This window comes from Coenobita brevimanus, chromosome 113, assembly GCF_032717465.1.
Source record: "Coenobita brevimanus isolate Jiangsu-jjx chromosome 113, ASM3271746v2, whole genome shotgun sequence".
NCBI classification, from domain to species: Eukaryota; Metazoa; Arthropoda; class Malacostraca; order Decapoda; family Coenobitidae; genus Coenobita; species Coenobita brevimanus.
The window spans coordinates 19,263,717-19,289,064 of record NC_137066.1 but is presented as its reverse complement, the minus strand read 5'-3'; the positions used below and the strand labels follow the sequence as shown (position 1 = coordinate 19,289,064).

Genomic DNA, 25,348 nt, shown 5'->3' with positions numbered 1-25,348 from the left:
GTGATAAGAAACAGGGAAGTGAGCATGGAAGTGAAAAAGTTATTACGTGACAGTATTGTGATACCAACTCAAACGTATGGAAGTGAAGCTTGGACGTTGTTGGAAGGACACAAGTCAAGAGTGAGAGCAGTGGAAATGAGTTATTTAAGAGGGAGTCACATGGAGAGACAGGCTGACGAATGAGGATATAAAGGAGCGTTGTGGTGTGGATGTGGATGTGATAGGAAGTGTTATGAGGAACACACTGAGGTGGTTTGGCCATGTGGAGAGGATGGAGGGTGAAAGACTGACGAAGAGAGTGTATGTGAGTGAGGTGGAGGGGGGAAGAGGAAGGGGGAGGCCGAGGATGAGATGGAGGGATAGGGTGGGGAGGTATATGAGAGAGGGGGGTGTGAGTTGGGAGCAGGGCAGTGAAATGGCGGGGGACAGGGCGACTTGGAGGCGATTTGTTTGTGGCCACCCCAAACGGGATTGAGGCATCTGGGAATAGATAGATAGATAGATTTTTCAAGACCGGCAGATTACATATATAGCCTTTATTAATCTGTGCAGTACAAGATGTCTTTCCTATGCAATATAAAAGGTAAGGATATTGCGAGACTAACCTAAGAAATGAGTCACTAGATTCAATGGGATAATGAGAGAGAATAATATCTTGGTAAGGAGTTACCAGGGCGCCTCCCATTCTAACTACTCGTACAATATAAAGGTGTCTTAGGCAGGAGTATCCTGATTATGAAGAGGTGCCAGGCATCCTCCTAAACGCACAAGAATATCGACCAAAGAGTAAAGTGGAAAGCTATGGAAAGATATTGATTCACTTACGAAATACGAAAGAATGTTAACTGAATCCGAAGTGTGTGTGTGTGTGTGTGTGTGTGTGTGTGTGTGTGTGTGAGAGAGAGAGAGAGAGAGAGAGAGAGAGACCATGAACCATGTAAACCTCTAGATCTGCACTGGGTGGTCCTGCCTTGCTAATTAAAAGATAGCTGAGAACAAGGTGATATCGATAAAAAGAATGACCACAGAACATGATCATTTTAAACACTCTTTATCTGACTTGGTGCAACCTTGATGGAAGCGCTGAGGGTCATGTATGACTGAAGTAACACGCTTTGGCAAACATTTTTTATTTTTATTTTTTTCAGAGGTGGAGTTCATAAGGCAGGATAAATAATATGGCCAAACACTGGGTGCAGAGGGCAGGAAGTGTACCCAGGTGCACTATTGCTGCTCTTAATTTTGTAGGATATCGAGAGCCTTACCCTTTAACCCGCCCCTTCCCATCGACGTATGGGTACGTTGCAACATTTTACATTTGCCAGTCCCGGCGACGTACTGGTACGTAGTGCAATTGCAAGGTCCCTGATTTGCACAATTTTAAATTTTCGCGCGTGATTTTTCGTACGTATACACGGGACACCTTCCTCTATTCCTCTACAAGATGCCAAGCAGGGACAATGCCTTACACCACATAACCTCCCCCTCCCCCCCTCACGCCATTGTCTCAGCAATTCACCTGTTACCAGTGACCTGGCAGTAAAGATATTCAGGGCCAGAGTGATTCCCCAATCGATGACAATGTGGAGGACAAAGTTTACATAGCATTAGAAGAAACAGTCAGAAATAATGATCAGGTAATGTGGCAAAAAAAGGTCAGGTATGGTGATTAGTTAGTGAGTGAAACAATGCTTATAATGCCTATATTACTGCTTGAAAACCAATATACTCTCATACTACATATAAATTCGTACCAAGTAAATAAATAAATACCGTTTATGAGTTGTGTGAAATAGTTACCCTCCCATAGAACTCGTTTTCTTTGGTGCCAGCATGTTAGAAAACCAAGTCAGGTGAGGAGGAACTCCTACCTGGATCGAGTATTTTAAATCTCAGGTGAGCGATTTCTCTATGAATTTTCGATGTTTCTCACCAAAAGCAGAGGTGTTAGCCCCCCCCCGAAAAAAAAATCGAAAATACCTCTGGATTGGGGGATGTCGGAGGTGCGGAAAACCTCGGGACGTGACGGGTTAAGTTCGGCAGCCTTTCTTTAGTTCACTTCTCCCATCTCTAGGCGCTTTCTTACATCTTAGAGAGGCCTTCTGAACTGGAATAATTGCATATAATCTTCAGTAACGCCTGCAGTACCAGAAGTCTAAGGTCGAATACCATTGCTTTGATGGAGCAGGTATACTGTACATCGAAAACTGCATCACTGTTCTCGTAAGCAGAATCACACACGGATATTATCAATGCATTTTATTTTTTGTTGATGTATACCTTCATGGTTGCACGTTCTGGAAAATGGAAATTCCACATATACATAATTCTGACTTCGAAAAAAAAAAAGTAGCACAATGCTGAATACATGAACAGTTTATAATAAATTCTACAAAAAAAAACTTGACTAAAATTCACTTCTCCCCTTGAAGTAAAGCTGTATACACTCTGACTCGGAACAGGTTGACATATTAAAGATGTGAAAATTCACAGCATATGTATTATTATTAATAAAAGAATTTGATATACACAGAAAACACGAAAACACACCCATTTGAGCTTGTACATGGATTTATTCATATATACTGTATTTGACAGTAAAACACTGAGCATGTTTGCCACTTCATTGGGACGACGTAAATTTTTAATTTAATCTTGTTACTTCCAGACGGTTTTCTTGATTTTAATGAGACCATCAGTAGTGACGGGGTTCGAACCATTCATCATCAACCCATTCATCACCTGATTTATCTCCCTAGGCTGAATAAACTCGTCTGGCAGCAGCAAGAACGAAATTTAAAGTATCGCCCTCTGGCTGAAGGGGTGGAAATAGTTAACGCATCACGTCATTTTATTGTGAAATGAGGTAAGACTGATAAAATTAGTTTAGAATTTATAGGCATATTATTCACACATTCAGGCATATTCCGCACACTTGTTATGCGTATTATTCACACTTTAGGCGTCTAATCTCAACTGCTACAATATCTACAGTTATTTGCTTAGCGTACAGAGGTCGTCTCCAGGGTCTTATAAATATTACTTAAAATCTAGGCAGAAAATATAGTTATTCTCCTTAGTATTGGTAGTAATTATTTCTGTAGGAGCAGTAAGGGGAGATGTGGTGATGCTGATTGCTGATGTGGTGAAAGATTTGGTGAAATGGTAAGGAACAAGGTGGAGGTGAATCTGGTATTAGTGGTAGTGGTAGTGGTGATGGTGGTGGCTATGGTGATAGTGGCGTTGAGTGACAGGGTTGTGGTGGTTCTGTTAGTGATTTATGAGGAGGTATGGTTTGGTGATGTTTACTTGTAAGGAGTTCGAGGGTAAGAATGATTGTAATGGTGAGGAGTGAAGAATATGACGGTGATGGTTATGTTAAGTGATGTGGATTTTGAAGGTAGTGGTGATGAAGGCGACGGTGAGTCGCGATGTATGGTGAAGGCTGTAGTGGAAGTAATTATCGTGGTAATTTTTCTGATGGTGGTGGCTGTGATAGTGATGGTGTGATGATGGTGATGGTGGTGGTGGTGGTAGTGATGCTTAGCGGTGATACTCGTGATGGTGAGTGATGAGCACGTAATGATGACAGTGGTGACTCTATTGCCGAGGAGTATGGTGATCGTGGTAATGATGATGGTGGAGAGTAGTATGGTGATGGGAGTGGTGGTGATGACTGTGATGATGATGATCGTGATGGTGGTGATAGTAATGGTAAGTGTCGTACGTTATGGTGTGGTAATGGTGAGTGTCGTACGTTATGGTGTGGTAATGATATGTGTCGTACGTTATGGTGTGGTAATGGTGAGTGTCGTACGTTATGGTGTGGTAATGATATGTGTCGTACGTTATGGTGTGGTAATGGTGAGTGTCGTACGTTATGGTGTGGTAATGATAAGTGTCGTACGTTATGGTGTGGTAATGGTGAGTGTCGTACGTTATGGTGTGGTAATGATAAGTGTCGTACGTCATGGTGTGGTAATGGTGAGTGTCGTACGTTATGGTGTGGTAATGATATAGTTAGTGATGATGGCAACTACAGTAATGGTGACTATGATGATTACGAAGGTGGCTATGATAATGATGATGCTAATGAAGATGATGAATGTTAAAAATGAATGTGAAAGCAGATCTGAAGATGATAATGATAATAATGATTATGGAGAAAAATATGTATATTTTCACTTTATTTACATTGATGAAATAATATGTTGTTGAAATAATAGCCTATATAGAAACATAAAAATATCTTGAATTAGTACATTTAAAGAAAGTTTGAAAATATTATTTCATACAATAAACACACTGTGTATCTCCTTATCTTTTTACATTGATTTAATACAGCGACATTATTATACTTATAATAGTCATGTTATGGTCAGTTATTTTTATTATATTTTTAAAGACAAGTTTTCACCTGTACAGTTTACATACTACCTTCATTAATGCCTCCAAGAATAATGCCACTACATGGGGTCACCGTACTGATGATATTACACCTGCCCTATTCTTCTAATCAATGCTGGACTATTTTATACGTTATAAAGAAACCCCAGTCTTACTGAAGCAGTCAATGAAGGTTGCGCCTATCCCTTCCAGTTGAAAAGTCTCTCAAGTCGAATAAAATCGTCCAGAGATAGTAAGTATAAAATAGAAATTACGTCACTACACCAAGGAGTTAACAGACTCTAAACAGAACCACATTCAGCACACTAAAGTTCTCGGTTCTCACTTAACGCCTTTAAATACGATGATACTTTTCTTCTCAGCACATCAAAATTTTCATAAAGCAAAGGGATATTTTTGGAATCGGGTCATGGTAATAGACACAGTCATTATTAGCTTTTTAACTACTTGAGGACCTCTGTAATGTGAACAAGATAGTCTGGTAAAATAAATGTTAAGATAACATCTTCAGGCGGAAGGTATTAAACACTTGAATAAGATGACACCTTCATTTTATCCTTGCTGTCTCCTGAGATATCCTGTCAGTTCACATGACACTTAACTGATTATACGAATTTTCTCACACTTTCTTCCATTACACTGCACATGCACTTTTCACTGTTTGAAAAAGTTGCTTATTAGTCAACTTTTACAAAACATCTTGCTCTTTAACGTTATTTCAAGACTCTCTCTCTCTCTCTCTCTCTCTCTCTCATTTATTTATCATCGGGGGAGTGGTACCAACACCCCCGTATTAGACCACACCCCCGATGCCGCACAACATTTACTTTGGTTTAAGTTTCGATTTTCTTCAATCCTTTTCTTTAGTCGTTTTGATATCTTGAGCCTTTTCTTTCACATCTACTTCCGGTTTACACAGTTTCTTTTGTTTTCCGTCATTTTTAAAAATCTTCCGTACCGCGTCTTAATTTAGGCACTATATACCTCGTTTTCTTCAGCCTTTGTTAATTTCTTTATTCTCATTTTTTTTTCCAGTGTTCTTTACTTTTCTGTTTCGTTTCCTTTTCTCCAACCTCTTATTTTCACCATTTATGCTTTTTCTTATTTTCTTTCCTTTCTATACTCCTCTGCCTGTATGTATTATAAAGTTTACTCAAAAGTTCTGATGATGGTTGGTGAAACCAGTTTTAGTACACATTACGTTAACCTCACACGAATACTGAGAGACACTTCATAGATAATAATCATCACTAAACCCTTTACTACAAGGACGTCTATATTGACTTTACACTGACCACCTCCAGACGACTTCATTGAAATTTTGCTAAAACAAGTTCACGGGCAGGGTTAAAAACAGCCTTCATTAAAACATCTGCATGGTGGAAGGTCTCACCAGTGATGAATAAAATCGTCAGGTGGCAGCAGGGATCAAATGAAAAAGACATTCTAGAACTGAAGGGTTTGATTTCAATGTTGATGTATTGATGGTGCTAATAAACAACACTGTCAACATTGCTCTCAGATACTTATTAAATTTCTGTAATATCTGCCATAATTACGAGCGAATGAGCGAAGCAATCCAGCGATGTTTTTTCTGTAAACTTTGCAAATGAACGGCCTGGTCCGGCCCGACACAGCCCGACCCTACTGTCACGCACAGCAGAAGCTAATAACTTTACTCCTATGTGAAGTTGATTTGAAATTCTTTCTGCATGTGATACATTCATTCAATAAATTGTTATAAACTACAAACTCACCCCAAAAGGCATCGGAAGTCCTTGGAAGCTCGAGTTTTCCAAGGGAGTGTTCGGCTCTAATCGGTGAACCTCTCAGTTACGAAATAAAACAAAAGATTTTCCGTCGTAACACTGTGTTTTTTGGTATCAACTCCAGCAATTAAATATCAGAGATTCCGCCTATAATTCTATATCAGAGGGAAACTGTGATGACATGGTGCGCGCTCGCTCATCGCGCTCACAAAGCGCACTTTACTGGTATTAACAGATTACTGCCTACAACTCGAGCAGGGCTACTATTTTTTTTTTTTTTTTCTTGCCATAAGCTTGCTTTGTCTGTTTTTTTGTTTGTTGGTGGGAGGCTTGTCGAAGTGAGGAGATTGGATATAGCTTTCAATACCAAGTGGCCTTTACAAGCTCAATAAATCTGTCTGGAAATGGGAAGAAAAGACATTGGACAGTATACAGCTACATTCCCTAAGGGACAACCTCCCATCCTCCCTTTCTCCCCAAAGGACATTCTTGTCCATTGACCAGCTTTCCATCCATGGACGTGTATTCCTCTTTGAGCTATTTTCCCTCACATTAGAACAAGATCCCCTCATGGGTTTACTTTCCCTATGAACATATTCATCCCTAAGGACCTATTTCTTCCATGGACCTACGTCCACAATGGACCAGTTATCCCCATCCACCTGTTTTGCTCATGGACCTATCTTCCTTCAAAGTCGTATTTTCTGTCATGAACCTATTGTCCACTATGCATCTATTTTCCACTATGGACTTATTTTCTCTCCGTGGAACCATTTTCCCCATAGCATTTGTTTCCCCACAGACCAATTTTCCTTGATGGCCCTATCTTTTCCCCATGGGGAAACATCAGATCCTCACATGGACTTTTTTTCTCTCATGGACCTATTTTACCCACTGATCGATTTCACCCATTGGTCCAATATTTCTACTGGAGCCCATTTCCCCCGCTGACTTATTTTCCCATGGATCTGTTATCCTACATACATCTCTTGTAGCCATGAGCCCATTTATCCCGTGGACCTGCTACCCAGTGTGGTGTTCCACAACCAGTGTGCCCAGTATGCCACCAAAAGCTTCCTGGTGTGCCGTGATAAAACAATTACATCTTATACTGTATTATTGTAAATAAGCACTGTAGATATAATTATTTTTTTTTTTATAAATAATCAAGTGACTATATTAGAGTTCGCTTACTATTTTCATGTATTCTTGTACTACGAGTAGACTCACCAGGAACTGTCTCATTCGGACATGGGTAAAACTTTTTGGAGTGCATGCGTAAGTCATTCAGTGCGCTGCACCTTGGACCCTGGGACTCTTGCACATAATGTGGCATCGGCTGGTGATATGCTTTGGTGCTATTATTTTCAAAAATACACCCTGACATTGAGCTGTTCTCTCGGAAGGAATATCGTAGAAGAACATGCTTGTGTTATACAGAACAGCATAACTCTGTGATGCTTCTGCCTCAGCTGCTGAACCATCAGCTGGTCATATTTCTTTCGCAGGCACGAGAGAAACTTATGAATATCAAGAGTGATCAGGACCTCAAATTAAAATTCAGTGAACAGTACCTTTAGACATTCTCGTATTTGGGAAAAGCCGAAAATAAAGTACCTACCTACTGTAACTCCAAGTGTGTTGTTACCGTGCTTTTGTCATTTGCAACAATATTTATGTGTTAACTTAACTTTTCAGAATTAACACTTACAGTACCAAAGAGCAAAAACAAATCATATCTGAAGTCACTAGTTGAGTAATTTGATATAGGTTTTATATAACAACCAGACATTAAGAATCTGCCTTACTCAAAACAGACAAAAGTTTCTTATGAACTTTCAGTGAAAATATCACATATGTTTATTGTCTGGGAAAAAATACTTTTAACTGTAATTATTACAGTTTCAAAGAAAATTTGTTTTACTTGGCTCTGGAAACAAAAATATTATATATTTCATTTTAAAACTTGGCACGGTATATTGCCTTTCTTCATCTTTTAACGAAAAATACTTTCTGGAGTAATTATCTCATGTAGTGTAGGCAATTTCATATCCTTTCATGCACTCTAAATCTTATGCAGAGTAGGCAATTGCATATCATTGCACTCAAACTATTTCACAATTTCTCAAATTCCTTGAACACTATCAAAATTGGTATCTTGCTTTAAGTACACGGTACTGTGCACTTGACTATTATTGTTTACTGTTATCATCTGTTTACAATAATAAATAATTTTATTCGATTCTGACAATTTCCATGATAAACGTTTCTTCAGTGTGCTGCAAGAGGACAGCAAATTGAATAATGTACCACGAAGTAAAAACGATTGCGGAACACTGCTCCAGTTTACCTGTTTTCCTTCATCGACCCCCCCCCCCCACACGCCCAAATTAGTCTGTTTCGATAGCAGCACATTGACTCAGCAAGTCCCGCTGCCCCAACACACACAGCGTCACAACAGATTTAATAGTATAGATCACGTCCTGGAACTGAAGGGAACATAATTCTTTCTTTTGTTTTCTTTCAGGTAAGGTGAAGGAATAGAGGCTAGTTTTTTTTTTTTTTTTTTTCAAAAATGGTCCATTATTGCTGAGGGTACAGCTTAAGAAATTCTAATAATTATACTGGCAAAGAAATCTTGATTATAGCAAATATTCGCGTAACTTACCTTATCAAAAGTGGGTCCAGATAGGTCTGAAACTGTTGTATCCTCACAATAACCACCATCTCAATCAGTGGGTATCATTCCCTTTTTCACGACATATTGAAATCAACAACCATCCTCTTTATTCTGGTGTGACATGACCCTTCTCATGATTAGAACCATACTAGTATTCTGAAGGCATATTCTGTTCAGCTGTTACTGGGTCATAGCCTCATAGGAGCCTTCAAGTGTTAATACTGATGCCACTATCTCGCCGATGGGATAACGCTTGCTTGTTTCCAGTTAACGCAAGGCGATAGTATTCCCTGAGACTATGTCACTGCAACATGTGAAATAATGTTGATGCCACTAACCCTCACATGTTTTGACAAATCAGATATTATATACCAGCTACTGCCAGACCGTGTATTTCAGCTGAGAGTGACTCACAGGAGTCTAAGGACGTCGTTTTTCACTTTGTTCCACCATGTGCTTTATTTAGTATACTGTAGAACAGATAGTTTCTAGAATTAGGAATAAGCAGTAAAGCCTAGTAGTGCCAGTAGTAGTGGGTGGTGCAAACAGACCAAAAATATAGTCTTAATTCCATTTTTGCTTACTTCCAACAGCTCTGTGGGAAAGCTCGGTCTCGGCGGTGGCCTTCCTTAGGGACTCGGAGCTGTTCGGCCAGACTGCCTAGGCAAAAACAACAACAACAACAACAACTACTACTACTACTACTACTGTATTAAGCTTAGTAGAAGCTACTTGGAGGTGAAAAGGTTGACTTGTTTAATACAAGAATATTTTATTTGTTTTCCTGCGGTCTCCAGACGACACTGATTCTAGGATAGACTTTTTTATTTGCAGGGGTTAGATACATCCTTCATCAACCCCATCACTGCAATAAATCCTTTGTAAAGCTGACGTACATCGTCTGTCGGTAGCATAAAAAAGCCTGAATACTGAATCTTAGTGAAGTTTTAAACTGCTTTTAGTCAAATGACGACCTTTTGTTTGTAATAAGGCAGTGACCAAAGTGTTTCCTTCAGATTCAGGGAGAATTGTTGTGGTGAAGGAAGTACATGATGCTATACCTAACCTCTCCAGTTGGGAAGATGTATCCAGTGCTAAATAAATTCCTCTACAGGCAACAGTATTATAATCTGAAAATGCTGTGTGCAAGCAGGAAGTTACAAACTGTTTGTCTAAATTTTCCACTCTGATTATTTATATTTTCTTTATTTTTGTATTTTATTTTTGATTCCTTCAAATGAGTTTACCGATTTTTTAGATGGATCTCTCCTAGTTAAATGAATAATTAATGTTACACAATATCTAACTTCTCCAGTTAGAGAACGTTCTCATGTAAGAAAAAAGTGTGAAGGTAGCAAGAAACAAAAGTGTGTCATTGGACTGAAGGGATAAACCAATGCAATCCAGAGACGAGCTTTTTCTGTCACTGCAGCTGCCTAACAGGAGGCTGTTGTAAAGATCATGAAGACTCTGAAGGGGTTGCAAAGGGACCATTTAACAAGCCAGGGAACCAGTCAGGTCCTCAGTGACAAAGGTGTTTCTAGCCTGGCCCGTGAGAGGATCGGACAAATAAATAATGAAACTGAAGGGGTTAACGACAACAACGCCAGAAAAAGGCAAGTATGTAGAAAGAACTGTTTGTGTTTTAATGAAACAGATGTAACATTTTCATATTATATTTCATTTCATGGAGCATTTTCTTCTTCAAGGTGGACATTGAACGGCTTACCCTGCAGTAACTTTTTTTTTTTTTTTTTTTTTTCAAAACACACAGCATCCTGCAGTATTTTTCATTACTTTTCACCGTTGAAGCATATTTATTTTTAATAGTTTTCCCCTCATATACATTATCCTGCGAGTATAATATTTCATGTAAGCCAATTTTTCCTTTTCTTCTTCCATTCCCTTTTTGTTACATCTCGTACTTTTGATCTCATCCCATCTCAAGTCCTGAACCGTTTATTAATTTAAATGTTATTCATGGTTCTTACATTTCAAATTCTCTTTCGTTTCGTATCTTACTTATTTTCTTTGTCATCCAATTTACCTGCTTGTTACAGAGGTTTCTTCTGGGCTCTAATCTTGTGTTCTCATTCGCCGTTTGTCCATTTTTCCTGAAATTTTTAACGATACTTTTTGTTTCCTTTTCTCACGCCTTTTCATTTCCCTCTGTATTTCTTGGTACCTGCAGTCCAGTACAAAGAGAAAAAGATCCTTTTTTGTGTGTAAGCTTTTTATTACTGATATAATTAATTTTTGCCCATTTTTATCTATGTCATTTTTAATTATAATACATGCTGTCCGATTTCTTTTCATACATCGCCCTATTCCCCATTCACTCAATTCCAAAATTATAATATTGAAGCCACCTGGAAGTTTGGTGTCTGTCCTCTTCTGTTCTCATACATTCCCTCATTTTATGAACGAGTACATTTTTATTTTTAATCCATTTCCTTACATGAAAAGGAAGGAGGTGCCGACATTCTTGTCTTACTAACCTCGCTCTGTCGGGCAAAGACTTAAGTGGCAGTTCTTGCTGACGGTTGCTTTTGGCTTCCCTCAATTCTAATCGTATTGTTGCATTTGGTATACGTCAGTGAAGCTGGTTATTCAAGTTAGTGATGGTCTGAGAGTGACAAACGTTCAACATTACAGTCCTTTCGTACGCAGCACATAAAGGACTGATGTATACCAACATCATCAGTTTCCCAGTCGTCTTTCCTCTAGTCGATCTCATTCTCTTTGGACATGTCGTATCTACATCGATCATCAACGTAGGTAACACTGATGCTGATCAGCATAGTAATTTTCACATTTCCTGTCCAATCTTCAGCTTACTCTCAGTCTTTCCTCTCATTTTCCAGGAGTTAACATATTTTCTGTTTAGATAGGCTTTAAAATGCACCTTCTACATTTTTCCCTGCATCATTAAGACTTTGCTTATAATTTAAGTTCACATCCGCACCACAACTTGGTCATAGAGAGGACTCAAGTAGATTTTCCCTTTCCACATGAGAGGTCTTAACTGTCATCCATTCTACACTTCAGCCTCTACTTTGCCAGTGAGAGACTTCCATAAGAAACCACTCTACAGTTTGGTCATCACACTTGCACTGAGATTCATAACTGTTTCAAAATATGCATCAGTTGGTTCATCAGACGTTTCAGTTGGCCTCCACTCTATACTTTGGTCTCTGCTTTGCTGGGGTCGTCCTTGGTGATGGACGCCCTGGACACTTCTACAACGGTGCAGTCGTCGTCGGTGTGATTTGCGCCGTTGCGGTGTGGCAGGAAGTCTCGCCCGTTGGTGAGTCGAGATGTGGCACTTCGGAAGAATGATGACCTCGTAAATTCTGAGTCTGCTGGGAAGAAAGGATGAAATGGTGAATGAAAACATAGAGTATGAAAGAAGAGGAAAGGAGTGGGAGAAATGGCGCTGAGAACCAAGCTGAAATTTGTAGAATATGAAAAAGGAACTGTAGCTTGAAATAATTATATTTGATGCTACATTTTGCATAGGAAAAGGGAAGTCCGAAATTTTTGGCGTATATTTATGAAACGTCAATGGTTGGTTGATTTGATTAGCCTGCATCCCACTTTACATTGTTCAGGAGGCAAGAATAGAGAGAAGGCAAACACGTTTTGTGTTTTCCATTAGCCTCAGGAATTATCATAAACTGGCTTATTTTCTCTTACGTCATTCTCAAGAATTATTTTTTTTGCACGATGTTCATAAAGGCGTCCCTACCTGAGTCTCTCCTGGGGGGCCATATGCACACTCCCCGGCCTCTCAGAAAACGGCGTAGCTGAGACCGGAACTTGGTGGTGGTGAAGGTGTACAGGAAGGGGTTAAGTGCTGAGTTGATGGGCAGCAGAACCACCACCACGTACGCGTACAGATCGGCTGGCGGGAGTGAAGAAAGGCTGCACTTGGAAATATTTATTCAAGTTAACGCCAAATGATTTAGTTCAGATGAGACAAACCCAGGCAGAATATTGCTCTATAGATCTCGCGGAGAGGAAGGCCTGGTGGATGGCCAGGCAAGAAGGTGGATCAGTGGTCATGCTGGGCGTTAGGAACATGTGATTGTGATTATTAACCCTTCCAATACGATAACGCCTTTACATTAATTTTCCTTTCACCAGATTACTTAGCTCTGGAAGGAGCCCTCACCTTTAAGCAGGTGACGCATTTTATTCACTGATGTTGCGACATCCTGAAACTTTTATTCAGTTAATTTAAATATTTTGCAGTGAATAACAATTATATTGAACCATTCCTGAAAGAAAAGTTTGTCCTAATTTAAATTAATTCGTCAAAGAACCCCGGGAATAGAACAGAAAATACGATATCGAACTGGAGGGTTAATTTATCGTTGTCAATAACGTAGGGGTGATCCACAAGTCTTTTGTGGATGTAAGAGTGATGGTGAGATATTTTTGTTTGTTTAAAACTTATGTGGGTTGACTTGGTGAGAGTATGTGGGTGAGGTGGAGGTGACAGGAGGGAAGAGAGTGTTTATGAGGTGGAGTGATGGGATGAAGAGGTATGTGCATAAAGGTGCTATGAGTTGAGGGAAGACGGTCTGATGACAGAAAACATGGTGAAATGGAGGCAATATATTAGTAATCACCACATCTGGGATTGAGGCGTCAGAAAACAGATATACAGAAATATGTGGAATGGAAAGAAAAGAGACCTAGATGAACTGATCGGCTGATGTAAGGAAGAATGAAAGGAAGGGTCATGGTCATCACAGAAGTGTAATTTGACTCCAGGTGGACTGTAAGAATTATAGCCCTCTTAACGCAATGATACTTAATTTTATTCTTGCTATCCCAGACAGTTTTAAATATATTAGGAGAAAATATATGGGGTTGTATATAACCTTCATTTACTTCTTCACAACAAGAGATCTCGTCAAAAATAATAAGCTATAGGATCGAAGTGACTTACTGATTAAAGCAATGATGATTAGGTTCCAATAATATACAGTATGTAAGCAATAATGATATGCCGGAATCTTGATATTCTTGAAAAGTTTGAGGCAAATAAATTAAGAATTACTCAAGAAGATATGATTAACACTCTATTACACCATCCATCTATCTATAGCCAAGTGCCATAATCCGATAAGGGGTGGCCACAAACAAATCGCCTCCATGTCGCCCTGTCCTTTGCCATTACGCTGCCCTCCCTAACGAACACACCCCTCTCTCATTTACCTCTCCTCTCCATCCCTCCATTTCATCCTCGGTTTCCCCCCCCCTCACCACCTCTCCATCTCACATACACTCTCCTTGTTTGTCTCTCATTCTCCATTATCTCCACAATGGCCTAATCACCTCAGTGTATTTCTCCTAAAGCTTTCTGTCACATGCACATTGACACCAAAATGCCCCTTCAGTTCCTCATTTGTCAGTCTGTCTATTCATGTAATACCACATGCTCCTCTCAAATAACTCATTTCCACTGCTCTCTTTCGTGACTAATGTCTTTCCAACTATTTGCAAGCTTCGCGTCCATACGTTAGAGTTAGTATCACAATACTATCATGCAGCCACTTTTTAACTTCCATGTTGACTTTCTTATTTCTTATCACTGCTTTCAGAGAACTGGCAACATTTTTTTTCCCTTATTGTGCGCTTTCAAGCACTTCATCCTCTAAACTTCATTGTTACTCCTCACACTACCCAAGTACTTAAATGTACTCACATTTTCCATTTCATCACAAGAAAATATGATCAACATTGATTAAAAGTGACGTAAAGAAGTTAGTAAAAAAAAAAAAAGCATGTAAAAGTAACAGTCACTGTTGCATGGGATATTCAACTGAAAGATGATAGTTTGATGCGTGTGTGACAGAAAAAGAAAAGTTACTCTTTGTGTTGTCTGTAAATAGCTCCTCCAGCGAAGTTGGAGCAGGTTATGTATTCACCTATGTTCGTCTGTTTGTTTGTCAGTTTGTCCACACGATATCTCCAAAAGATCCCAATGAATTTCAATGAAATTTTCTGGAAGGATGGGCCACGGGCCAAGAAAGAACTTATTAAATTTGGGGACGGACCAGGATTTGGATCCGGATCCTGCAATGGCATTGTCGGGGGTGTGCGTTCTCTTAGTATTTTCTAGCTGGGGACGTAACTGATGTAACTAAGGGTATCAGTAAGGTTGTAACTGAATGTGTAAGTAAGATTGTCACTGATGATGTAACTGAAAATGTATCTGAAGCTGTAAAAGAGGACCAAACGATCAGAATAATCAAGGAGTAACTTACGCTTGATATCGATCTCTGCAAGTGCCATGATGCGTAAGATGATGATAGGGGTCCAGCAGAGGCAGTCAGTGAAGACGATGAAGAAGAAGCGCATGGCAAACTCTCGGTTCCCCAGAGAGAGTGGTGTGTTGGCTCTGGTACGTCGGATGCTGCAGAACATCCCCGTATACGACGTGAGGATTACCACCACACTGACAGGAAGAGAAATGAAGGTGTTACAGGGAGTGGTGTGTTGGCTCTGGTATGACGGATGCTGCACAATGTCCCCGTTAAGGACATAAGGATTACCGCCACACTGAGAGCAAAACAGACCAAGTGTTAGGAGTGCAAGCTGCTAATGATGGCTGTAACTCTCGGAACCTGGAAGGTCGTATTTTGTATGCTTCGGAAATTTTCTAATAAGAATTCTTTAGAGATTTATTTTGCACAGAATATCTCTATATTCTCTTACGGAATTGGTGTAAATATTCCCGATATTAAAACATTAAAATATATTAGGCAAAATATATCGTTAAGAAAAAAGTTCTACGATTTTTTTTTTTTTAATGCCGCCTTGAATATGGTCAGAAACAATAATAAGCAAGTTAGTAACAAGGCCAAGATAAGTGTGAGTGTCAACAATACGTCAAAAATGGTTGCAACTCCTAACACGGTCATATTAAGTTAACAGACAGGCATGAGACTTGAATCAATCAGATGCGTGTGTTGACTCTGCTTTGACGAATGCGTCAGAACACCCCTATATAAGACATCAGGATTACCACATCCATAAAAGGAAAAACAAAAGGAGATATGGCTGTGGCCAATATACGACATGGAGAGAGAGAGAGAGAGAGAGACGCTTTGGAACAACTCTGTAAAAGACTTAATGATATTACCGTCCTTAGAGAAACAAAGAAGAATAACAATCAGTAATGAAAAATCTGGATGATATTTACAAGGTAAGGAAAAGAAGGGTGTAGGCTTTATGGGTGCAAGAGAGACAAACAGGCAAGAAGGAACAAGGAAGAGAGGAATAAGAGAGTACAAAGAGACGGGTAAGAGAGGAAAAAGGCGGTGTAGAAGACCAGCGAAGAGAGGGGAATAAACAAGGGAAGGAGAGATACTAAATACAGAATGTGTGAAAATAACTGGAATCCCGGGGATTGTGGCGTCAAACTGATCGACAGAAACTGAGCATTACAAGAAAATTTTATACTTTTCAGTACAACAGTAAAAAGAGAATGACGCATATTTATTTTTATTTCCATGGGGTACCGTAACTAAGTGTGCAAAATGGTGACTAATTTACTTTATTATACTGAACTAAACCAAACTCTGCTGGTGATTCACGCGTAGCACCTACATCTTCTATAACATATAATATCCGTAACAGCCACGCTGTTTCCTGCTGAATCATCAGTAATAAGGTGTACTTTAATAATACAAGGGTACAAAAATATGTATTCAGTTTACCCTCAGACTCACGACAGAGAAAGGAACACAAACATAATATTAAATGCCGAGAGCTTGCACCCCAAGCTGTCGACGCAAAGCATCATGCAGTATGCCTCCGCCAAGCCTTGCACACGGACTCGCCATACAGCCTCAATGACAGGCCTCATTGTGGGTTAAAATGAAACCAAAGATAAACCAAGTCGACTCCATGTAACCGTGACATATGACCACATGACCTTGCTGACCTAATCTGTTCACCTTCCTTCATACTGTATCACTGACAAAATTTAGTCGAAATCCATCAAGAGATTCAGGAGGTATGGTTCCCATGCCCAGGACCTTAACCTTTGACCCCTTAACCTTGCTGACCTAATCAGTTCATAGTCCCTTCATTCTCTATCACTGACAAACGTTTGGCCGAAATCCGTCAAGGGGTTCGGGAGACGCCCACACCCCATGACCATAACCTGTGATCCATTGATCTTGCCGACCGAATCAGTTCATCGTTCTTTCATCCTGTATCACTGACAAAAGTTTGGTCAAAATTCGTTGACAGGGTCAGGAGATACCTCACCGACAATGATAAACTAAGTTGAATGCCCCTGACCTTTGACCCCTTGACCTTGCCGACCTAAAAGATCATCGTCCTTTCCTAATGTATCACTGACAAAAGTTCGGTCGAAATCCGTCAATGGGTTCAGGAAAAGTAGCACCCACAATAGTGTTACACATGCACGGACTCACACACGCACGCACGGAGACCAATCACTTAATACCTCCTCCACTAAAGGTGGGAGGTGGCATTAAAAGGCATTCCAGTAATGCTTAGCACTTCCTTTCCTATCGCCATAGAGTTGGTGGGTGCCATCAACATCCATATATCCAGGCATCTAATCCATCCACTAATTGATCCATCCATCTACCTGATCTGTTTATCTGTCTTCCCATCTAAATGCTTTAGCAATTTCCCATTAACCCATCTGACAACCTGTGTTTCCTTCCATACTTTTACCTAAAAGTATTCTCTTGTTCCCCACCCCTTTTGCCAACCTACCTTTTGATCCATCTACCATCCACTCCTAACAATTGTTACATTGCATCAATTTTCCCTTAAGATTTATTTACAAATTCATGACGGAACTGTACTACCAAATTGTAAACTCATATCTGTTCAGATTTCCCAAACTAACCAAACCTTTCCAATCCTACGCCAAATTTTCAGATATACCTAAACATCCTGAAAGTCGTACATCCTAGAGCAACACTAATGGATGTTAAACCCCTTCCAAAATATAGCAATCATATTTCAAGCTTTTCTACACATTCTCATATGGTAAACACTGAATCCTCAAAGTTTCAATGTTTACCTAATCTATAGACTTGCAACAAAGAACGAGTCCTACAAGATAACAACATAAGCAAGCTGGGCACCAGGCTAGCTAACATAACATAACTAATTCCTTAGTATCACATTAAATCAGTCACTCAGCAACTCAGTGACAAGGACGTTTTAAAGTTTGACCATTTGGAGGGTCTGACAATTAACCCATTTACATTGTTCAACAGACCTTGGTAATTGCACAAGGTAAAGTGTTGCTGTTTGCTGATGATACAGTATTGTTGAGTGAAGATGCATGGGAGTTGCAAGGTTTGGTGAATGAATTTGGGACAGTGTGTAGGAAGAGGAATCTGGAAGTTAATGTAAACAAGACTAAAGTTATGGTGTTTGAGAAGAATGACGTCACAGAATGTACAGTGAGGTTGGATGGTGAGGATATGGAAAATGTGAATGCATTCAAGTACTTGGGCAGTGTCATGAGTAAGGATGGAGCTTTGGGGGATGAAGTGCGTGAAAGGGTACAGCAGGGAAGGAAGGTTGTTGGTTCACCGAAAGCAGTGACGAGAAACAGGGAGGTGATTATGGAAGTTAAGAAGTCACTGCATGACAGTATTGTGATCCCTACCCTAATGTATGGAAGCGAGGCGTGGACCTTGCAAGAGGGGAACAAGTCAAGAGTGAGAGCATTGGAAATGAGTTACTTGAAAGGAGCATGTGGAATGACATGGAGGGACAGGTTGACGAATGAAGAAGTGAAAGAACGTTGTGGGGTGGATGTGTATGTGGTTGAGAAGATAAAGAGAAATACACTGAGGTGGTTTGAACATGTGGAGAGAATGGAGAATGAAAGACTAAGAGTGTGTATGTAGGTGAGGTGGAGGGAGGGAGAGGGAGGAGTAGACCGAGGATGAAGTGGAGGGATGGAGTTGAGAGGTATATGAGGGAGGGAAGTGAGTTGGGGGAGGGTAGTCAAATGGTGGGTGACAGACAGACTTGGAGGCGTTTTATCTGTGGCCACCCTTTGAGGGATTAGGGCGTCGAGCTATAGATAGATAGATAGTAATGTAAATGCTATGTTAATGCTCCCTTGTGTTTACTTCACAATTCAGAGATACTGCACAAAACTTTTTCCTTGAAGGATATTCAGTGGCCGAGAACACAGTAGTTGGCAAGCATTATTGTTGTGATCATTTATCAACTTTCGCATCTATTAGACAATCTGGAGAGCAACAATAAAGTTCCACTGACTCGTGCCCATCATATCCCAAGTCCCCTAAACTGCTGTTCGAGCTCGTGTTGATATCACTGGTTTGTAAAACGAGACGCACTCGTAAACTTACATCTGGCCAATACTCTTGCATTCCACAGCATAAGAGGAATGTTTTGGGAAAAAAAAGAAAGCAGCAAAAGCGCATAGCCTCACCTTTTATCTCTCTGAAGAAACTTGAATGTACTGAAAGTCTAAATGAACGATTTCATTCAGCCGAAAAAACAAGTGGTAAATTTAGCTGATTAAAACTATCACTGACCCGATTTGGTTGATGCCAACGAAGATGAATGCCGAGTACAGCCATCCAGGTACCCATGGGTCGTCCAGGTGAAGGGGAAACACAGGCCATTGGTGCCGTAGAACCCTTGACGGCTGTGATAGTATACCACTGGGGGAGAGAGGGAGGGCATGAAGCATAGGCCGTTGGTGCCGTAGAACCCTTGACGGCTGTGATAGTATACCACTGGGGGAGAGAGGGAGGGGGCATGAAGCATAGGCCGTTGGTGATGTAGGACCCTTGACGGCTGTGATGGTTTACCACTGAGAGAGAGAGAGAGAGAGAGAGAGAGAGAGAGAGAGAGAGAGAGAGAGAGAGAGAGAGAGAGAGAGATGACTGATGATATAACTAGCCTTCGAGTATTTCGTATTTCAACACTGAATAGTGAAAAAAAAAAATTCAAGAAAACTTTTTGTACTGGAAAGCTTGGAAGATCAAAGCTTTTTATCAGATAGAGTGGGAAGAAGAAACTTTTTATTAAATCACTGGCTGAGAATAACCTATTTTGTATTTTATTGTGGTTAACGTCAGACGACTTTGCTAAGCTCACGAGAAACGTAGGACACCAGTAATGTCCGTAACTATTGAAATGTATGTTTGTATTATCCACTAACTTGGAAGTTAGTACTTTACATTTTTTTTTTCTGGCAATCGTCGAGTGGTTTTACCAAGATCAATAGACACTAATACATCAAACACTGAATCCTCGGCGATTAAATTTTTTGTCAAGAATATATAGCTTTACAAATGACAACTGCACTTAGAATTAAATCAGGCCATGACTGACAAGTTCGGATGCTAGAGAACTGCATCAGTAATTGATAAGGATAGCAACAAGACATTTGGGGGTTTGCCAAGAAGTCGGATGGAAGGAAGGGATCAGGGAAAACGGTGTGAGCTCTGTAAAAAATGTTCTGCTTATAGTTGGCCAACTCAGTTTTAATTAACATTTTACACATGCCTCAGTTATCTCCTTCAGAGAGTTCATCACCTACATCCACACACTTGTTCCAGGAGCCTGCCGTTAGTGGAAGCATTGCTAGAGCTTTTCTTTCTTGTTCTTCAGAACGTTCATCATTTCAGACTGGATACATTCGGTCTATCAAAATGATGCCCTTTTATCCGAAATTCAATTGGGGAACAACCAACAATTGCAATTTGTTAAGGTGAAGCATGTGGTAGTAGGATCCATTGATTTTTTTTTCTTGAGTCAAAATCTGCTGGGTAACAGTGCTGCTTGGCTGACCAAACTGCCATGAGTGAAGCAGCCACCCACCATCTTATCTTTTGCGTCGACTGAGTCGTACTGGCTCATCATATTTTTATAACTTCCCAGAAGTGTAAAGCTGCATTAACATCATTTAATCTTGGGAGAAGTTCTGAGGGCATAAATCAATTTCCATAGACCCTAACTTACAACCTTGATTGATGATACTGTGCCAACAACATCGCCCAAGTGCTGTGGGAAATCGACGGCGGAGCAGGACACGTAATTTTAATTTTGTCATTTATATGAGTGAACCAGCACGTGGTATCGTGTTGTTTGGTAATATATGGCACGTCAGGAAATTGGCTGATGAGCAACAACCAACGGCGTTCATCAATGGCCACCGATAAAACCCTCATCAGAACTTTTATATCCAGCCCTTGCAGACCATGAGCAAATTAATTAGAAAGGTACAGTAATTTACGATATAGCATAATTTCATGTGCTATTAGCAAGGACAGTACAACAATATTTTGAGGGTTTGAAATGAAATATACCTGGTGCAATGCATAGTAAGATTCCACTTACCCAGATGGAACTTTGGAAGGATATTTGTTGGTAATTGTGTTTGAAGTGAAGGAGGCTATATCTAAGCAATGCACTTTGAGCAGTCACCCCAAAGATCAATATAGTTGGAGTGATCCATGAAATTCTGAAAAACAATGCAAGAAGTTTACCTGGCGCGATAGCTAGTGTGATGCCAATCCAGCAGATGCAAGCCAGTGCCACCTTAGCGCCATCCAGGGACAGCTTAGGGGCTCGCAGGGAGCCACGTGATGCACAGCCAGCGCTCCACAGACATGAACGACAGCAGCAACACAGACACCTGCCACAAAGATTAGCATCACACATGTACTAGATTTTGTTATGGTGGTATTTTGTCGATACTCAAGCCATATTATTATTAACATTTTATATCAGCTGATGATACGTTAAACATCTGGAGATGTGGTGGTAGAAGCTCTTGCGTCGGAACCCACTGCCATGACTAATGTGTTAAACTTCGAGCTTCAGAGTTTTCTATCATGGAAGTACCGAAAACACCACAAAGGGAGTAGGTCAATATCCTAGCTTATTATTATTCTGGACTACAGTAACCTAGTCCAGAGGATGAAGACCCGCCAAAGTGGAGTATTGTGCAAAAGACAATTAACGTTTTCTCTGACAGATGCCAAGTGAAACCTTAGGTTTTAGTCCGTATTCTCATGCAAAGCGACGGTGACCAAGAAACGTAAACTGAGTTTCAAAGGTAAAATGTTAAATCAAATAAAATGAAATACTTGTGCTGGTCTGGTAGAAGCACAAGTTTTCTGTGTTCATATATGAAGTATAGAGTTAACAGTCTGTGCCCAGACGCCCAGCAGTGTTCTTAGGTGTCATATATTTTCAAATGTCGCCACCTTAATATTATATACACTTTACATATTCAATAATTGCCAGAGCTGTGTCAATCAGCACGTATCAGTAGTCCATGTGGAAGAATATTAAAAGCAGATTAACAGAGTCATCCGAACTGTTCCCTGCTCCAACCTGTGATCTCTGATCCAAGTCCGTACAGCCTCTGTCTGGACAGTGGATTCGGAATTGATATGGTAAGATTTGATATTAGGGTCAGTTTTGATGAATGAGTAGGAGAACCTCCGTGTCCGACCCAAACTTAGCTTACTTAGTTAAAGAAGCTTCGCCAAATCGTACTTTGTCTGACGTAATAGGCTGCCAGTAAGTGTGCACTGCCACAACACTAGCCAGTATTAGGGACCTAACATGACATGATCTAAACTATCCTAACCCTAACCTATGTTATCTTACCCTAACCTTTCCCATCTTATCTTCCTTAACCTAGCCTATCTTACCTTACCCTGACCTGACCTATCTTATCTTACCCTAATCTAACCTGTCTTATCCTAACCTAACTTAACTAACCTCTGCTGATATCATGGCCAGGATGCCGGTAATGGTACACTGCCACGACCGCATCCAGTAGTAGGCGTGCTGGCTGCGTACTCTGACCTGAACTCCACATCCTTCACCGCCACCACCATCAAGGTACAACCCAGTCAGCAGGTCGGCAACTGGGGAAGCAGAGACACCAAGATATCAGGGTCAAACACCATACTGGAGGTAGCAGAGGATAAAAAATAAATGAGGAATATATAAAATTACCTGGTTTTAACCTGAGTAACACACTTGTGGGAGCCCTTAGCACTGAAAAGTGCTAATGAAGACCGTTTCGCAACTCTCTGCCTACCAAAATTTTTCATTTGAATAGCCTGGTAAATAAAAAGAAATGTTTGTTCGATCACCTAACGTCATACAGTTAATGACACAAAGGGTGTAGGCTTCTCGTCTTCTACCTTCAGTGCCTTGACCCCGATGGCTTATAACCGATTTTGTTCTTGCCACCTCCAATCGGTTTTACTTGGCTATGGAGAGACCTTTAAAACTCTCCAATATAAGAACACATCACTGCACTGAACGGGATAATAACAACCACAACGGCCACAGCTTCATAACCCCATGCCTTGAAGCGTAATACATGCTTGGCTGGTTGTTACTGTTAAAGGACTGTGTAACTTTTTCTCTCTCATCTCCTGTGAAGGCACTGTAGTCCTCCTCTGTGCCACACACCCCCACACCTCAACACTTCTTACCCCCCCCCCCCATTTTTTATTTACTGGATACAATGATACGGCTGTCTAAAACCTCAGGGGTGTTTACTCAGGTTAGAACCCAACTTATGGGATATATTGACAGGAATCAAAAAGAGGCGGATCAGGGGATAAAAATGGACCGGACAAGAGGACTGGTCCGAGTAATTTGCTGGTGAAATGGCCATTAACACTATTAACTTGTTTTACGTATTTTTATGTATTTTCTGATATTTCCACAGGATTTTATTCTTCAAGAACATTTTTTTTTTTTTTTTCAAATGATGGGGTAGATACAGCATTCATTAATCCCTACACTGAAGACGTCTCTCCTAAGCTAAATAAAACCATCCAGTAGTGGCAAATACAATAATATTATAACAGGCTCCAGGGCTGAAGACATTAACCCTCTCAGTACTCTTACTGTTTTCTCTTACTAACTCCATGCGTGTTTGCTGAGCTTAGTGTAGATCTTTCGTATTCAAGGGGAGTTGATGAAGAGAGTAGATAACTTCTCTAATTCGACAGTCAAAACTTCAGTACAAACTTCTGAAGGTTTCAACTGAGCATAAAATACAAGACTTTATCGCACAGGGGGGATAAAAAATATGGTATGGCATATCTCCTTGGGTTAGGAAAGGGACTGTTGATTACATATTGTTCGTCTGTTTTTGGCCGGACGGAACTGGGTCACAACCACGGCTTGACCACAACGTCGTGATTGCATGAAATTCGATGAGGCATAGTTATGGGGTAGGGAATAAACCTTCTCATTTACTAAACAAAACGACCCTGACAACGTTTGGCCATCAACCAAACTGGAGAGGAATAGTGACCTTTGTTGTGGAAGACAAATGATGCAGTGAAGCTGCAAACCGTTGTCGTCTGCACTGTGGCGCAGAAAATATATGTTTACAAAATTTGGTTGTTGATATTCGCATACAGCATACATTTCATGGCATTATTAAATCTAACAATAGATTCTAACGATAACGTCCTTTATGATATATTTTTGCATCTGGTGCATGAACTTTATTACAAAGAAGTAATGCAAAGTGTTTTTATAGATCCCATCTGTTATATTTTTGTTTCTTGATAAAAATTTTTCATATGACTTGACTTCCCTTACAGCATTTTTTGTATTGATCCCTTATTTTGTTACATACAGAATTATTCTCTCTCTCTCTCTCTCTCTCTCTCTCTCTCTCTCTCTCTCTCTCTCTCTCTCTCTCTCTCTCTCTCTCTCTCTCTAAAGCTATGCGTATAAAATTTGAATATTAATCAGTCAGTCTATCCACCTATCCATCCAAGTATGCTTAGGTATATACGTATATGTTATATGTCATGCACATCAGTAATTTCCTCCCTGTTAATCAGCTTGTCTCACCTGCCAGGCTGCGTATGAAGAGGAGAGTATCTTGTTGTCATCCCTGGAGAAGACCCTACCGGCCAGCACTGTAAGGTTGCCCACCAGTGTTGTCAGAGCCACCAGCCACACAGCCACACGCAGCTCCTTGCCAACCAGCAGGTGTTGGAACGACGACTTACACCTGCAGCCACCACCCACAGCTGTGTCAGACAGGTGTGTGCAAGTGTGGAGGAGTGTATTGCATGGATGTGGGAAGTAGTATGGACTGGTGTGGATAGAGACCCTAGAGAAAGAGACTGGACAGGCAATATTTTTAGCTGCTTACAGATCGGTCAGCTGGCATGGAGGAATTTTGGTCCAAACGCCTCACAGTCTGGGTGCTGGCTGGTTGAAGATTCGATCTTCAAGCTACATTTCGTCACCTGCTGTGATACGTGATTGGCTGAAGAATAAAATTTCGCTATAACTGTAGCATATTTTGTTAATTTCAGCGACTGAAGGTTTTTCATTTCAATCGCTGCATCTCAGCTTATGGATTTTACTTAAAAGTACACGTAAACTTACCCGAGATAATCGCCGAATAATAAGGTTTTGTAGGTGGTGTGAC

The 25,348-nt window shown here is 40.4% G+C and overlaps 1 pseudogene; it reads right to left on the bottom strand.

Annotated features, from left to right (window-relative positions):
* Positions 1–12,036: 12,036 nt before the first annotated feature.
* The window catches only part of LOC145418276 (relaxin receptor 1-like), a 16,878-nt pseudogene continuing 3,566 nt past the window's right edge, over positions 12,037–25,348 (bottom strand).